The sequence below is a fragment of the Pseudorca crassidens genome, chromosome 19, assembly GCF_039906515.1.
Source record: "Pseudorca crassidens isolate mPseCra1 chromosome 19, mPseCra1.hap1, whole genome shotgun sequence".
Lineage (NCBI taxonomy): Eukaryota > Metazoa > Chordata > Mammalia > Artiodactyla > Delphinidae > Pseudorca > Pseudorca crassidens.
The window spans coordinates 37,848,394-37,864,870 of record NC_090314.1 but is presented as its reverse complement, the minus strand read 5'-3'; the positions used below and the strand labels follow the sequence as shown (position 1 = coordinate 37,864,870).

Genomic DNA, 16,477 nt, shown 5'->3' with positions numbered 1-16,477 from the left:
ACACATGCCTGGAAGGACGCATGCCCGCACGCAGGAGAGTCCTCTCCACATAAGTGGGAGTCTATGTATATGTGCACATTTGCACACACACACTCCTACACCCCTGCTCCTGGGTACACACTGACACTCCATATGGCCAAGGGGCCACAGCTGCCCTGTTCCTCTCCAGACCCGGTGGACATTGTCTGAATTGCTTGTTTGCCTTGGATGAGCCCTGAGGCCTTCAGGATGGGAGGCCAGGAGGAGTAGGGTTAAGATGCCGGCCCGCCCGGCCTCTGATGAAAATAATACAAAAATGTGGGGCTGGCATGAAGGGGTTGGGTAGCTGGTCTCTGCAGAAAGAGATGCCTCCAAGAGAGGATCAATCTGTTGTTTGCTCATTTAACAAATGAGGCAGATATCTGATTGGCTTCTGTGGTCCTGGTTCTGCTGCCAGTGATCTGTGTGAGCCTGGGTAATCTGCTCGCTGGGCCTCAGTTTCTACATCTGTTAATTGAAGTATTGGCGTAGACCAGTAGTTCTCAACCCTGCCTACATAGTAGAAACATCTGGGGAGCGTTTACAAAATAAAACACCTGGGCTCCACCCCGACCAATTAGATCAGAATCTCCGGAGATGAGTACCTGGCATTTCATTTCTTAAAAAGTGCCCCAGGGAATTCCCTGGTGGTCTAGTGGTTAGGACTCGGTGCTTTCGCTTCTGGGGCCCGGGTTCAATCCCTGGTCAGGGAACTAAGATCCCACAAGCCGAGCGGTGCGGCCAGAAAAAAAAAAAGAAAGAAAAGTGCCCCAGGTGATTCTATATTCAATCAATGTTGGAATCCACTGGCCTAGATGCTCTCCAAGGTCCTTCTAGCCCTAAAACTCTATGCCATGGAGGACCATTTAATTTATAAAGCACTGTGCTGAGCACCAGGGTACTCTGCCGAAAGTTCTAATTCACTTGTATAAGATCATAAAAAGGCATTAAAATTATTCTTCTTTCTGTTTAGGAAGAGGATAATTTTTTTTTTTTTTTTGTGGTAAGCGGGCCTCTCACTGTTGCGGCCTCTCCCGTTGCGGAGCACAGGCTCCGGATGCACAGGCTCAGCGGCCATGGCTCACGGGCGTAGCCGCTCCGCGGCACGTGGGATCTTCCCGGACCGGGGCACGAACCCGTGTCCCCTGCATCGGCAGGCAGACTCTCAACCACTGCACCACCAGGGAAGCCCAGGAAGAGGATAATTTTTGAACAAATTCTATTTATGCTGGAAGAACTCAGGACTGCGTTTCCAGCTCCCTCTTTGTTCCCTTCCATCTTTGTTCCAATCTTCCATATATTAATTATCTGCCATAGATGCAAATATTATAAGCGGGTCCCTGATAAATGTGATCGATACCTTGTTAACTGCACGTATTTCCTGTCTAGCTCCTCACCCAACCTGTCAGGTAGCATGGTATTTTTAGTAGGGTAAGTGACGAGGCACAGGTCTCCTGGGGAAAGTCCCCCTGCCCCAGCCCTGAGTCAGAGAACACCAGCCCCTAGGCCCATGCCCCAGTTCTGGAGGCTGGTGTGCTAGCTGAGCCTTGAGCTGCGTGTCCTAGAAAGCTGCTCTCAGACTCGGGCCTTTGGGACTCCTACCTTAATATTCTGCAACCACAGCTCCCCAGGCAGAGCCAGTCCCTCTCGAAAACAAATCTGCTCACAGCCACACCTGCTGGAAGAGGCGGAGTCCAGCTGAGGCATCTCAGCCACATGGCAAGCAGGAGGCAGAGAGGAGGCGACAAGGGCTGCCGCCTGTGGGCCCCTTTCTCAGTTGGAGGATGCTTAACAGAGCGTAAGGGAGGGGCTCTGCCTTTCACCTGGGTGGGATGGAGGAGGAGGTGTTCATTCTGGACGCAGAGCTCCTACTCCTTCATCAGTGCTGTCGTTCACTCAAGTCCGGGTTAGGGGTCTCCCGGAGAGACTCTCTGCTTCTTGCTCTTTCCCACAATCTCCCTCTCTCTGTAGCTCTGCTGGCTGGCCCAGGAGGCAAGCCAGGCTGGGTTGATCTTTCTCCTGAAGGCGTTTGGACTAGTTTTCTTCCTCCGGAAAGTTGTCCCAATGCACCTACCGTTGCTCTACTGTCCAGGTGAGCACTGGAGGCCGTGATGGGCCCAGAGAGCCCTGTGGTTTGGGCTCTCACCCTCTCACCCGCTCATGCTTGTTTTTTCAATTGCCTCGATTTTTCCGTCTTCTTCATTTTGTCTCCTTTCATTTTCTCCCCTGACGACACACCAAATCTGGTCTCGGCCCCCAAGGGGGGCGTGCACACAGGGCAAGAAATGTTGCCGATCACAGTGGACATCTCAGGTCCTGCCCAGTCCTTTCCCCCTTCTCCTCACCTTCCCTCGCAGGGAGGCCGGACTTGGTGCCAAGGAGGGAGCCCCAGACGCAGCTCAGGATCCTTGGATTCTAAATCTAGATCCAGAGCCCAGCTTCCCACGCCTGTGCCCCTTCCCAGGGCCCACCTCCCATTGGGCCTGGGGAGCATCACACCCCAGGATGTGATGGATTCCCCAGGCACCTTCAAAGGGCTCCACATTTGTTTGCAGTGCAGACCTTGAATCCTGCTCTGGTCATAAATGTTGTTTATTTTGACTAGGACCTACTGAAAGGGGACTGGGGGTTAGGGAGGGCAAAGAGAGGATTCCATAGGGAAGATCATAAAACCATTAGCAGGGCAGGGCTTTCAGGGGTCACAGGATCATAGAATTTTCTGGCTGGAAAGAACATAGGCCATCGGGAAGGTCAGAGAAGGCCCCTTTTTCAGCAAAAGGCCTCTAGGGGCCATACAGGGCTAGGGTGGCGGGCTTTGGGCCTCTTTCTAGAAAGTGGACACAGGGTGTGGAGGCATGACCCCCCAATAACCTTACACCAGGTGGGGGAGGCCTCTAGTTGCTGAACATGATGGATTTGCCCTCTCAGTGGGAAGAACCCGTTGCTTGAATGCTCATTGGAGCCCCTTGTTCCGGGGAATGGGCACAGCTCCGGGTAAAGGAAATAAAATCACCTCCCATTCTGCTCCTACCATCCTTTTGAGCAGCTAGTATGTACCAGGTGCTATGCTTGATGCTCTTCCAGTACCTTCAAAATAATTCTGAAAGAGATGTTATCTCCATTTTGCAGATAAGGCAGTTGAAGCTCAGAGAGGGGCGCTGGGTTGCCCAAGGTCACACAGCAATTTGGTGGTAAGACTGGGATTAGACCTGAAGAATTCAGATTCTTTAAGCCTAATCGCCTTTCCATTTCCCCTCCCCTCCCCTCCCCTCCACTCCCCTTCACCATCTGCTATGATCTGGTCCCCTGCAGCCTCAGAGATGGAATGGGAGCAGGGCTCCGTTCCCTTTCAAGGTGATGTAGGGTTGAGGAAGCTCACCTCTAGTAAAGGAAGAAGAGCAGCCTTGGGCTCCTTGCAGTCCCTGGCACAGACCTGGCTCACTCTACAGAGAACACGCACCCATAAATCCAGCCACAGTCAGGAAACCATCTTGATTGCCCTTTACGTGCTGTGAGGCTTAGAGCAAGTCACTTCACCTCTCTGAGCCACACTTCTGGATCCATCTCCAGACCTGAGGTCTTCATGGGAGGTGAGGGTTGGCAGAGGTGTAGCAAGCTGTTCCCCTTTGAGCCCCGCTTTGGTGTAAGAGCTCTGGGGGGGTGGGGGGAGATGAGACTTGGTTTTGCCCTCAAGGCCGACTCAAATCACAAAAAAGGCACCTCCAAAGCAGGCAAGGCAAGGCTCACTGAGATCCCTGCTGAGAATGCAGGAGGCTGAGAGCCAGGGCAGAGGCTGGGCTGTGAAGAGGCAGCTTAAGCAATGAGTTCTCCCCTGATCCCCTGCCTGTGTAATCCAGTTGCTCAGAGAATGGAAAATCCCCTTCCTCTAACCCTGCCTCCTTCTCCACAAAGGCCTCCTAATAGGGCTGCCAGGTTTGGGGTGCTAATCTGCTCAGACACCACTCTGGGAACAGGTTGCCTGGGCTCCCAATCCCAGCTGCCCCTCAGTGGGAGATGGGGAAGGCTGGTGGAGGGTCAGGGGTCCTAGCACTTGGGGGAGGGTCTCCTGCTGTCTGGCCTGTCCAAAGGATCAGGGACACTCATGGGCCTCTGTGATGAGGGGACTTCAGGGATGGAGAAGGGAGGTGGGCAGGAGGGCTGGGTCCTGGGGCAGAGGTGCCTTGGGTGGGACTTGTTACTAGACAGCCCCATTATTGCACCCACCACACTCCTTTCATTTTTATTTGAAGACAGCTCCCTCCCCAGCACCTTCACCTCCCCACCCCCCTACACTTTCACTCATCCATCCCCTGAGCCGCTGACAGCTGCCCTGCGGGTGAACTCCAACCCTCCTTCGGCTGGAGAGATACTGGTGGGGGGCTCAGGCCAGAGCGTGGCCCTTCCAGCCCCCCCTCCCCCTACACACATACTCACTCCCTCTGGGTAGTGCCACCTTGGCTCCATGAATCAGACCCAGAGAGGAGAAAATGAAGGAGGCGAAGAGTAGGCAGGAGAGCCGGGAGAGGACGGAGAGAGAAGAAATGGTGCAACGGGGGAAGGAGAGGAAGGAAACAGAAAACAGAGAAGCAGGAGTGAAAGAGGAAAAGGGAGGGCATGGAGGAGGAGAGAGAGAGAGGGAAAGAAATCAAGAAGGTGGAAAAGGAGGAGGAGAAGTGAAGGAAGGATGAAAGGAGGGAGGGCAGAGGCCGGAAGACTGGGAAGAACTAGGGCGTCACCCTGCATGGTGGGGGCAGTGGGAAGACGGACAGGGATGCTGGACGGGGCGGAGGGGGCTACACAGGCAGGAGGGAAGCCAGGGGTCTCTCCACAGGCGAGGGAGGAGGCTGGATGGAGCCTCGCCCACCAGCTCCCACCTCTGGGTGAAGCTTAGTTACTGCAATGCCTCTGACCACATCAGTGGCTAGCCAGACCATAATCACGGGGGTCTCTGGCTTGGGGTGGTCAGAACTGTGAGGACCATCCTGTCCCCTCCCAGGATGGTGACGGCTTCTGCCCGGTCAGCATGGCCATGCCCACCTCATGCCTGCAGCCTCCATCCTGCCTGCTCCTCTTTGGTTACAGTGCCCATCGGGAGTTGGTCCTAATTTAGGGTTTTTTTTTGTTTTTTGTTTTTTCTGTACGCGGTCCTCTCACCGCTGTGGCCCCTCCCGTTGCGGAGCATAGGCTCTGGACGCGCAGGCTCAGCGGCCATGGCTCATGGGCCCAGCCGCTCCGCGGCAATGTGGGATCTTCCCGGATCGGGGCACAAATCCGTGTCCCCTGCATCGGCAGGCGGACTCTCAACCACTGAGCCACCAGGGAAGCCCTAATTGTTGGGTTTTATGATGTTATGAGGGACTGAGCCTTAAAGACTTTCCACCCCCCTCACTTTACAGGTGGGGCACTGCAGCCCGGAGAGGGGAAGAAACCTGCCCACAGTTACACTGTGAGCCCCGCCTTTCTAACCTCATGCTGAAACAGCCAGAGAGGAAAGGGGCAGCGTGGCATCTCTGTAGAGGGCCCGGCTCTCTGTCTTCAGTCCTCTCTGCTGGGAACACTACTACAGTGTTTTGTGTCCTAGATGAGGGGAAACGTTTGTGATTATGAATAGTTACCTTATTCTGAGTACTGCTATATGCCAGGCACTTTGGCATACATTATTCTGTCAGGTGGATATTCTATGTCCTGCCTTTACAGAGAAGTAAACCCAGGCCCAGAGAGGTTAAGCAACTTGCTCAAAGTCACACCACTAGGAACTGGAGCTGGGATTTGCTCCAAGCCCACGCTGAATCTCTAATGCCTCGCTCTCTCTTGGGTGATGACGGCTAATGCCCTCTACCCTCATTCTCCTCCTCCTCATACTCTAAGGATTAGCGCTGACCCCACCCCCCCCCCCCCCCCCCCGCCATATGGGACTGATGTTGTCATGGAGAATGCAGCTGGGTGAATCCCTCTGACCATGTACTATTGACTCCCACCAAAGACCCCACAAGGACAAGGGCAAGGCCCCTTGAGACTCTGTGTGATTTATCTGCTGGTACTGCTATTATATGGGATGGGCCAAAGAGGTGTCAGGAAGCAAGTTTGCTGTAAATCTCCTTCTGCTGCTTCCTTTCCCTCTGTATGTTCCCTCCTGGGATTTACGGTGGAATATGTTCAGAGCTAGGGACTTGGGGCTTGGGTTCAGGCTTGGGGTGGAAAGGCAAGGGATAATACATCTTCCTGCTATGGGATCTCCTAAACGTGTGTGTGTGCGCATGAGCTACCCACGCTCCATCACAAGCCTGCACTGTGTAGTCCACAAAACCTTTATTAAGATCTCCACGGTGCTCCAATAGTTCTGCAGACAGCACGCTGCCTGCACTAGGGGTGTGTTGTTGGGACCAACCCATAGGCTGGTGCCCCCTGCGTGCCTCCCTCACTGGTGGGTGTTGAGTTTCTGAATCAAGCCAGGAACCTGGGAGCAGAGCCCACGTGGGAACAGATGTGTGACCCACATGCAATGCCTCTGAGGATGGGAAGAAGGGGGTGCTCCCCACGAGGTGGTAGGTCATGGGGTAGCTGGAAAGGGACCTGCTCGTGGGTGCCTTTTGAGATTGGTGGGGCGGGCAGGGCAGGGGCAGGTAGGAGGGCTCCCTAGTTGGGCTATTGGGGAAGCTGTCTTGGGCTCCACTGCGGATACTGCACTCCAGCCGAGAGAAATGGAGCAGGATGCTGCAAATCTGACTTCTCACGTGTGCAGGGCCTGGAGTATCTACATCTCCTGGCTGGGGGTGTCTGTACCAGGGGGCGAGCCCAAGGTCACATACCAAGAGCACTGACGGAGACTGGTGCACCATCTCCCCCTTCACACCTCTCCCCACATCAAGGGCTTTCAGGGCTCTGAATACTGGGCTGTTTGTTCTGAGCTAAGCTTGGCCAGCTCAGGGGCCAGCAGATGCTGGCTGCAGCCAGAAGCCTAGAGACAGCTCAGCCCAGGGAGGGAGGAGGAGGGGGAAGGAGAGGGAAGGAAAGAATTGAGTAGGGGAGGAAAAGAAGGGGACAGGCTAGGGAAGGCCTTTCCTGACTTGTTTCCCCCAACACACAGGTCTTTCCCTCTGCTGAACCCCTTCCCCGAGCACAGGGCTCCTTATGTAGGTTCTGGTGGCCTTCATTACTGTCCCCCTCCTTTGCAGGGGAATCTCTCCAAAGAGTCTATGGCACCTGGAGGATAGGCCTTGGGCATCCCATAACTCTCCATGGTCCCAAGTACAGTGTGCAGGACCTTGGGAGGGCTCAGTGAGTCCTGGCTAAATGAACCCAGAAGAAAAGAGGAGATGTCACCCTTTGAGTGAATATCAGGTCACTCTCCCACCCATCCTTTCTCTGCTCCTCTCCTGGCTGCCCAAACCAGGGCTGCACTGTGTCTCCCGTTAAATATATGGAATTATCTATTACAATACTTCAATATTTATTACACTGATTTCACTTTAAATGCTTTGTAAATCATAGCAAAAAATAATGGCCTTCCAACAGAGAGTCACATACCGTAATCAACTGGAAGAAAGTCGGCATTGTAATTTAAAATAAAAAAATCCTTATGTGAGTCTCTCGTTTAAATTAAGAGACAGGACGTGATTCAAATAATAAGACCCAAGTGAGGCTGGTTTTTCTCGGCAAATTAGTAGAGGTTTTAACTGGAACTGAAAAGGTGTTAAGGTGGAACACTGACCTTATTAGACCTTAATTATTTTCTGTTGTTACTTTCCTGGAGCACAGGTGTTTTTTTTTTCCCGAAGTGGCCATGTTAAGCTTCATCTCAGGAACTTTGTCTTTAGAGAGATATCACTTATCAAGAGGCATTAGTGGGATAAAGAGCAGACACTTCGCCTGTGTTCCTTTTCTCCATCCTAGAGTTTCCTGGGCACCTATGACTCCTGGTTTGCAGGCAACATTCTTGTCCTTGAAAACGGAGGATTCACCCCGCTCTGTCCCCAGCTTCTTCAGCGTCTTCACCCAGCCTTCTTAGTGGCAGCCTCCTCCCGCTAGAGGTATCCTCTGCCAACTGGTAGCGCCAGCGTCCATCTGGCCGGGAGAGAGGAGGGGACATGTGCATGCACGCACAGTGCGTGCGGGCGCATGTGTGCGTGCGCGCATGCGCCTGCTGGCGGGGGGCGGGGGGGGGGGTGGGACGCAGCAGGTGGTGTTTTCCTCATCTTTCAGTGCAACCTTCCTGCTCTACCTTCCATGGCCAAATGCGGCTGATCATCGGTCCCAAAGCTAGCCAGGCCCAGCCCAAGATGTCCACGGCACCTGGAGATGAAAATGGAGCAAATGCCATCCCCTCTAAACGGAAATAATGCAAGTTAATGGCCCAGCACTGTGACTGGCACGTGGTGGGCATCTGGTAGTGGTGGTTCTCTTTTTGCTGGAAGGAGACACAGTCAGAAAAGGGTCTTTTCCGCTTGTTTCCAGACCCCCCTCAATATCTCCTACAGGCCCTGGGGTGGGGTGCAGAGGTGGGGAAGAAATATTGAGCCCCAAGAAGGCCCCATGCAGACATCCATGACACAGCCGCACACCCCTCCTGGAAGATAACCCAGCTGAGCTCTTTTTATTAAACACAGCCCTCTCCGTTCCTCCCACTGGCCTCCTAATCAACTGATTTCATCAGAGCAAGGAACAGCTTTTCCCCCGGTCTGGCGTCTTGGGGACCATGCCTCGTGGTTCATCACTATCCAGGAGAAGGTTGGGGTAGGGCGGAGGATGCTGTCAAGAGATAGGAAAGGACCCAGTGGGACCCATTTAGGCCATCACAGGTGGAGGGATCCCCAAAGGAAGAGGGAAATCAAGGCTTCTTTTGTTGCCTGTCAGCTGTGAATGTCGAGACAGAACCTGTATGCTTCGGAGGAGATCCAAAGTCCTAGAACATAAGGTCTGAAAAGGGTCATCTAGGCAGGCTCTCTTGCTTTATAAAGGAGACAGTAAAGCACTTTGAAATGATTGAACACCCTGCCCGTGGGTCCATGGGGGGGCCAAGTTGAGATGGTGACAGAGAGGACAGAAGCTGCAGGGATGTGGTCTCTGGCCTGAGGGAGGCCTGCATGAACTGAAGGGGTCCTGGAAGCCTGGTGTGCAAAGCTTCACCTTGGGCCAGGCTCGTCCTGGCACACGTGGGCCAATCCCAGCTTCCGGCCAGCTGGACTGACCCTTTCTGGACCCTACTCATGCCTCTCATCACAGGCCATGGATGGAGGAGGAGACACCAAGAGGAGCAGAGGTCAGGGCTCAGCAGCTGCATGACCCAGGAAGCACTTCCCTTTCTGAACCTATTTCCTCCCTGCCCTACTTACTTAATAAGGCATGGGGGAGATAAGGAGATGACTTGATGTAGAGTTAATCAGACTTTCACTTGTGGGCTCATATTGAGTTTTGCCTTCTTCTGTCCTACCTTCCCTGTGGCTTAACTCCATATTCTGCCCTGCCAAGGAATGGGATGGGAGGAAGCTTAATCCTCCCAATAACATGACTGTAAGATAGGTAGATCGGTATATTATTGTACCCATGGGACAGATAAATAAACTGAGGCCCAGAAAGATTAAGTTCCCTGCCCTCCCCTCTCCCCAGCTGCTAAGAGGCAGAACTGGGATATGAACCCAAGTCTCTCTGACTCTAGATACATCAGATCAATAATCAAGGGGCTTCTCTGGTGGCGCAGTGGTTGAGAGTCTGCCTGCCGATGCAGGGGACACAGGTTTGTGCCCCGGTCCGGGAAGATCCCACATGCCGCGGAGTGGCTGGACCCGTGAGCCATGGCCGCTGCACCTGCGCGTCCGGAGCCTGTGCTCCGCGGCGGGAGAGGCCACAACAGTGAGAGGCCCGTGTACCGCAAAAAAAAAAAAAAAAATCTAGATACATCAGGGCAATAATACATGAGGGAATGTGAGCACCACGAGTGCGGGGATTTGTAGATGTTTTGTTCACTGCTGTCTCCCCAGCCCCTGGAACAGTACCTGACACACAATGAACAACAGATATTTTAAAATAATGAATGTCAACTTTAATGGAAGGTAGCAAAGTGTAGCAAAGTGAGTTAGGAATGACCACTTTATTGGGAGCTAGATCTTATATCACAGTTTCATGAAAGTTTCTGTGGGGTGGAGAAGTTGGGGTAGCATTTCACTGTCCATGGTAGCTCCTTCTGGCTGTTTTTATATCCAGTTACCACCGTGACAGTGGTTTAGGCCCTGGGTAGTGGTTAAATAGAAAGGAAATAAAATTAGGAAATAGCAACATTAGCAATAAAGCAAAATCTCCACAGACATACACAGATTGCATTAAAATGATGTCATAGAGGTAAACAGTGTCTTGCTCCTTGATAGAGCTCTTGGGAAGATGTTATGGAGAAGAGAACCCTGCATGTTTTCCTGGTCCACACATCCTTTAGTTTTATACCTAAAGGTATTGGCCCTTGATGCAAAGGAACCAACTTTTTATTCTGCCAATTTTTACTGAGCACCTACTATATTCAATGCACTGGGTGAGGCCCTGGCAGGTACAGAGATGCCCAAGGGATGGCCCATGGCCCTCGGGAGCAAAGTCAAGGCCTGGGGAGACTGCCCTCAGGGCAACCAGACTTGTCCAATAGCTTGCTTGGCCCAACTTGGCTCTTCCTTCTCTCCTCCCTGGTGCGTGGAGAGTCAGCCTCTTGCTCCAGGTCAGCCCAAGGGTCTCTCTCTTTCTCTCTCCCCCCACCTCACTTCTCACCCTCCACCCCTACCCCAATCCCTGGCCGAGTGAAAAGGTGCAAGAGGGAATCTGAGAGATTCTGTGCTGTTTGTTTTGGGTTCAATGAAATCTCATTTACACATGTTAATTGCAACTAATTGGCACTAATTGGATGAACAGGAAACCCTCTGGGAGCACTCATACCTTTAATTTGTAGTAAATATCATTAATTAACATATGCTAATTAGAGCCAATTAACATTGATTAAGGGTTTCCAGCTACTTGGAAAGTACAATTCTGTGTCCTCCTCTCTTGGTTGCCTGAAGTCAGCACAAAATATGACACATGGAGTCTGGGTGGGGAGAGGACGACCCTTCTGGCCGCATCTCCAGATGGGGGCCGTCACAGCCTTAGCAGCCCTGACCTGAACTGGGTACTGGGAGGATGGCAGCCTGCCCTCTCTCTCCCCAGGGCAGAGGGGGCTGCAGGGGAGGGGCTGCAAGGTTAGCGCTGCTTCTCAGGGAGTCAGAGGAACAGGTGGGGGATGTCGTGGGTATTGGGTGTTCTTTCCTTGGCCTGGCTGAAAGGGCAGGTTGAAAGAGAGCTAGAGGTCAGCCTGGCAGGGAGGGGGGGAGCTGCTCAGGCCAAGCAGGGTTTGGACTCCTCTTCCACAGATGACGGGAGGGTGGGACCGCCCACCCCCATTGACCTGAGACCTGTTTGGCGCATGTGTGTGCACCTCTGTGTGGCATGGATGTGTGAATAGGACAACTCCTTGGTCTGACAAGTGCACAGATGGTGGGACCACTTTTACCTGGGAACTGGAAGGCATTTAGGTCTACTTTTAGTTCTATTACTAACTAGTTATGGGACTCTTGGGATTAATTTAAATATTACGTATATGTATATATATATATGCACACACACATGCGTATATAAATTGTCTTATTTTAGTCCAATTACAAAAGAAATAAATGTTTCTTGCAGACCCCTACCCCCACCCCCAGGAGTGCCCTTTCTGTAATAGGCTGCAAGGCCTGCCTTTCCTTTTCTGGAATATTCACCTCATTGTTTCATGTCCAATGTCCATCTTTTTTTTTTTTAATATAAATTTATTTATTTATTTTTGGCTGCTTTTAGTTCTTCGTTGCTCTGTGTGGCTTTCTCTAGTTGCAGCGAGCGGGGCCTACTCTTCGTTGCCGTGTGTGGGCTTCTCATTGCGGTGGCTTCTGTTGTTGCGGAGCACGGGGTCTAGGCGCGCGGGCTTCAGTAGTTGTGGCACGTGGGCTCAGTAGTTGTGGCTCACAGGCTCTAGAGTGCAGGCTCAGTAGTTGTGGCACACGGGCTTCGTTGCCCAGTGGCATGTGGGATCTTCCCAGGCCAGGGCTCGAACCCATGTCCCCTGCATTGGCAGGCGGGTTCTTATCCACTGTGCCACCAGGGAAGCCCTCCAATGTCCATCTTCACCAACAATTTGTAAGTTCCCTGAAACAAAGTTCGAGTCTGGCTTGCTGATTGTGGCACTTCATGGGCACTAAAAAAGCTGCTGTTAAGTTAAATGATATGAAAAAAAATTTGTTGAGTGAATAAACGCATAAAACCATCTGTAATTTCAACCACTACAGAGAAAAATTTGATGTGTGTATATTTATATATATATACATATTACATAAATAAAATATGTTATATATATATATAACACACCTATATAATATGAATATCTATCCCAAAAGGCTTAGTGCAATTTTTGCTTTAATAACTTCAAAAATATAAGTCCTACAAACTTTAAAAACCAAAGAGATCATTCAAAACCTGATTTAGATTTATTATACACTTACTTAGTTTTATGAATGTTGAATAATAAATTTAAAATTTTAATTTTCTGTTTTAGTCTCTCTGAATGAAGGTAGCAAAAGTGACTCAAAAATGGAAACTAAAATTTTATTATTCAAAATTCACAAGACTAAATATGTGTATTTGTGACAGCACTGAGAACTGTTCTTTCCTTTCAACCACTGGCTAAGTCATTAAGCCAATTTCCTCATCTGTAGAATGAGGCCAGTGGTCCCTACATTACCTTGACTCTCAGGTTTCTCATGTGGGAGGATGTGGTGATTTTGCAACCCAAGAAAAGGAGTATTTCCCAGGCCACCTAGGAATAAAAAAACTTTATAGCTCCCAGATCTGACCTTCTGGCTCTAATGGAAAGAGATGGGTCCAGGGTGAGACAGAACCTGGTGGAAACCTCACCTCCAAGGGGACCTCTGTGGTAGATCCTTACTTACCTAACTCAGAGGAACAGGGCTGCCCTGGAGGGGCTTGGGGGTCAGGACAATGCGAATTGCAAGGTTGGAAAGATCACCCTGTGAAGGGCACATGGCCCACTTTTCCATAAAGGGAAAAGTGGATTAAAAGCCCTTGCCGTGGGGACTTCCCTGTTGGTGCAGTGGTTAAGAATCCACCGGCCAATGCAGGGAACACTGGTTCGAGCCCTGGTCCGGGAAGATCCCACATGCCGTGGAGCAACAAAGCCTATGCGCCACAACTACTGAGCCTGCATGCCACAACTACTGAAGCCCATACGCCTAGAGCCCGTGCTCCGCAACAAGAGAAGCCACCGCAATGAGAAGCCCGTGCGCAACGAAGAGTAGCGCCCGTTCGCCACAACTAGAGAAAAACCTGCTCGCAGCAACAAAGACCCAACGCAGCCAAAAATAAATAAATAAAATAAAGTTTTTTAAAAAGCCCTTGCTGCGGGACAGGCCCTCTTCTAAATATTTTATATGCACCATTCACTTAATCCTCCCACAACCCAACGATATAGGCACCATTATTACCCTCGTTTCACAGATGAGGAAACTGAGGCTCAGAGAGGCCAACTAACATGCCCCAGCTCACACAGCCAAGTGGCAGGGCTACAACTTGAATTTAAATTTAGCTGCTAGGTGCTGCCCCCTCCCTCCCACCCACATTTTTGGTGCCGGCAGAACAGCTCCAGGAAGCTGTGGTTCCTGGAGTGGATGCCCCAGGGCGGGGAGTTCCCGGCTCTGCCCAGGCCTCCGCAGCATTGCTGAGCGGACCCCATTCCCAGCCCCCTCCGCGTGGATATCTGAGGTCTGAGGGAGAGCTGCTGGCGAGGTTCACAACAGCTTAATTACCAAAGTGATTTTAATTTGTTTTTGTTAATTGAAATCTCATTAAGCAAGTAATTTACTCCAGCACAGCTCAGGAGTGCACGATTCTACGGGTGAGGAGGCTAAAGGGGTTTTTAGAACTCACCTTAATCTGGGGACTGTGCTTCTGACTTTATCCTGTGGCCTGTGTGCGTGTGAATGGGTGTGTACACATGCCTCCCAGGGACAGGCCCTCCCAGCTGGCCAGGGGCCCCCTTTCTCCTTCTCGGCCTATACTTTCCTGTCCTACCACCCTTGGCCCCCCACCTGCCTTGCTGTGTATTCTGGAACGATGAGAAAAAAGTGAACCCAGGGCATCCCTCTGTAGAGCACGTGTGCACCCAGGTGTGTGGCACGTCGTACAGACACACGGCTACCAGTTGGTATTTGTCCATCTTTGTGCCAAGCATTGCACTAGGCATGAACTGGAGATGCTGGGGAGACGCATGGTGCTTTTTAAGGTTTTTTTCTGAATGCTGGACTTTGTTAGTCCACCGGCTAAATGTCCTGAGCCCTCTTTCTTTTTTTTTTTTTTTTTTTTTGCGGTACGTGGGCCTCTCACTGTTGTGGCCTCTCCCGTTGTGGAGCACAGGCTCCGGATGCGCAGGCTCAGCGGCCATGGCTCACGGGCCCAGCCGCTCCGCGGCATGTGGGATCTTCCCGGACCGGGGCACGAACCCGTGTCCCCTGCATCGGCAGGCGGACTCTCAACCGGTGCACCAGCAGGAAAGCCCTTGAGTCCTCTTTCTTAATCACGTCTCATGCGTTGTAATCCCTTGCCATCATGGTCCTCCCCCGACTGTAAACTCCAAGAGGGCTGGGGCCCCTTGTCTTCTTCATGACTGTGGCCTGGCTTAGCTGGGGGTTCTCAGCTGGGTTTGGGGTGGGCAATTCTTTTTTTTTTTGGACGCGCCACAGGGCATACGGGATCTCAGTTCCCCAGCCAGGGATTGAACTGGGGCCCACGCAGTGAAAGCACCGAGTCTTAACCACTGGACCGCCGGGGAACTCCCAGGGGTGGGCAATTCTTTATCGAATGGGACTGTGCTAGGAATTGCCAGCCACTTAGCATTCCTGGACCTGGCTTATGCAGTACCAGTAGCATCCTTCCAGATAAGTGTGACAAACCCAAACTTGCCCTCCGAGTGTTCCCAAGCTCTCTGAGTGGGGTGGGGATTTGAAACCGGTGCAGGTGTCCACACACTGCCTGGCATGTACTAGGTGCTCTGTGAGCATTTGCTGGGTGGGTGACCGAGAGCATTCATGAGCTGTGCCTCTGACCTGGTCCGTGTTTCTCTGCGATGTGTGTGTGCGTGTGCACGTGTGACCGTGAAATGCGTGTGCTGCCCCTCTGACCCGTGCCCCTTGGTGAGCTGGGCCAGCAGAGGGTTCTGGGACCTACTGCAGGCTGGAGCCCCAGTTCTCCAGAGCTCATCTGCACCTGGCATTTCCCCTCTCCCCTGGTGGCCTCATTGTCCCCTGGCTGCCTCTCCAAGGCCCCCGTCGCCCAGCTGCCTCCTCCTTTTGCCCCTGACTATGGCCACTTGGTAGTTTTCCAGGCCTGACATTTCGAACATGCAATGCCATATGTATCGCCACTCTCAGGTAATTATCACGTAAAATTAAGCTAGTCTTGTGCATGAAACCAGCAATTAGCCAGGGATTGAAGGTCAGGGAGAGCTCGTTTATAGAGTCGCTAACAAAATGTTAAGTGGAAGTGTGTGTCAGATGGGCCAGGAGGCTGGATTAGCCGGGGTCGCAGCGGTGGGACTGGAGAGCCGTCGAGACTCCCGGCTCCGCAGCACCAGCACAGGAGGAGGAACTGGGGATTTATGGCTCACACTTTTCTCTTCCAGCTCTCAGTCCGGGGCACGGCTTTGAAGGAAGATTGCTAAGCCTGCTAAATCCTAATGCGCACCAACGTCGTCTCCCTATTCATCCGGAAACCTGGTAGGTCCTGCCTCAAAGCCTGTATGTCATTCTACCTCCTACCTGGCTGCCCACCACCCCAGCATTTTACGCTCTGCTGTGGATCTCTGAAGGTGACTCAGAAACTTTGCACAGGCCATTCCCTTCGCTGGGAACGCCTTTCCATCTCTCTCAATTCCCTAATCGTCAGCCTGGAAATTTTCTATTTCTCTCCCCAGAATCTCAGGCCTCACTTCTCCAGGAGCCTTCCCAGGCCCCCGCCCTGTCCTCACTTTACTCCAGAAGGAATTACCTTCGCTTTTGCACCATGAGTGTGTCTCCACTGTTGAATTTACACTCTGGCAACTTTATTGGCACTGTGTCTGTCCGCACGACTGCACTGTGAACTATTCATCTCTTCCTGGCGACCTGGATCTGCTCAATAAATGTCTGTGGAATGAATACAGAAATGAGTCTTTTTTGTTTTTTATTCTTTTACATATCCTTCAAGGCTCTACTCAGATGTCACCTCCTCTGGGCAGCTTTCCTGGATTGCCTTCCCGGGTAGAACTAATCATGTCTTCTATGTTCCCGTAGCACTTTGTATACACATTTTTGTTAGAGCACTTACCAAACTGCCTCTTATTTCATTATAGCTCCACCCAGGGCTA

At 51.8% G+C, this 16,477-nt stretch overlaps 1 long non-coding RNA gene across 5 annotated transcripts in view; it reads left to right on the top strand.

The window, feature by feature from the left end:
* The window catches only part of LOC137211638 (uncharacterized), a 28,573-nt gene extending 12,321 nt beyond the window's left edge, over positions 1 to 16,252 (top strand). For 3 of the 5 annotated variants that reach the window (XR_010937169.1, XR_010937173.1, XR_010937172.1), the window contains 2 exons: positions 15,755 to 15,848; positions 16,046 to 16,252. This is a non-coding gene — a long non-coding RNA (uncharacterized lncRNA). Of the gene's footprint in view, positions 1 to 3,147; positions 3,210 to 7,911; positions 8,049 to 15,754; positions 15,849 to 16,045 lie in introns of all 5 variants that reach the window. The other 2 variants (XR_010937171.1, XR_010937170.1) reach the window with 1 other exon arrangement.
* The last annotated feature ends 225 nt before the right edge of the window (positions 16,253 to 16,477 follow it).